Genomic DNA, 788 nt, shown 5'->3' on the forward strand with positions numbered 1-788 from the left:
CATTAAAGAAGAAATTATAGAGGAAGTTGTCAACGATCTCGATGAAATCAAGTTAGATGATTGCAACATTCAAACTCCTATTATTTTATTGGGAGACACCGAAACAAAGTTTATTGATTTTATTGGGGTGGAAAGATTTGATTTGATCATTGACTCTTATTTGGTGAATATTGTCAATTACATGAAGATCAAGGGAGAAGAAGTTCAAGTTGCCCAATTAATGACTTTCAAGTTTGGCAAGAAGACAAAGAAGATGAAGTATTCAACGTATTTGTTCTCTTGGCATGGGAGATTCCAGATTTCAAAGATGAACTCGAGGATAAGTTTGTTTCAAGTGGAGGGGTCTGATGTAGGACACAATTTACTATTTAATTATTGTAATTTATTATTTTTGGTATTTTTATGTAAAAAAACGTTATGGTTAGGTATCAATTAGGAGTTATTTTAGATTATATTTTCTTGTTTGTCAAGTTTTAAGGAGCCCTTAAATAGGCCCCTAAATTTGTAAATGTTTTTGATAGACTATTATCAATAAACACAGACGTTTTGTCAAATTTGCTTCTAGTGGATTCCAGTTTTATTTCCTTGTGGATTCAGGGAAACCCCTCGTGGATTCGACGTTTACTACCAGAAACTAATAGTTTAGTTTTTGCTTCTTCAAGAGAGCATCATGTGCTTTTCTTTTAGGCTTCCGCGACATCAATAAGGGTGGTTTAATTTCATCCCTACACATTTATTTGTGTCAATTTTGTTTTTCAAATGACACAAACAAGTCAACATACAAGGAT

Source organism: Quercus suber, unplaced genomic scaffold (genome assembly GCF_002906115.3).
Source record: "Quercus suber isolate HL8 unplaced genomic scaffold, Cork oak 2.0 scaffold_133, whole genome shotgun sequence".
In the NCBI taxonomy this organism is placed as follows: domain Eukaryota; kingdom Viridiplantae; phylum Streptophyta; class Magnoliopsida; order Fagales; family Fagaceae; genus Quercus; species Quercus suber.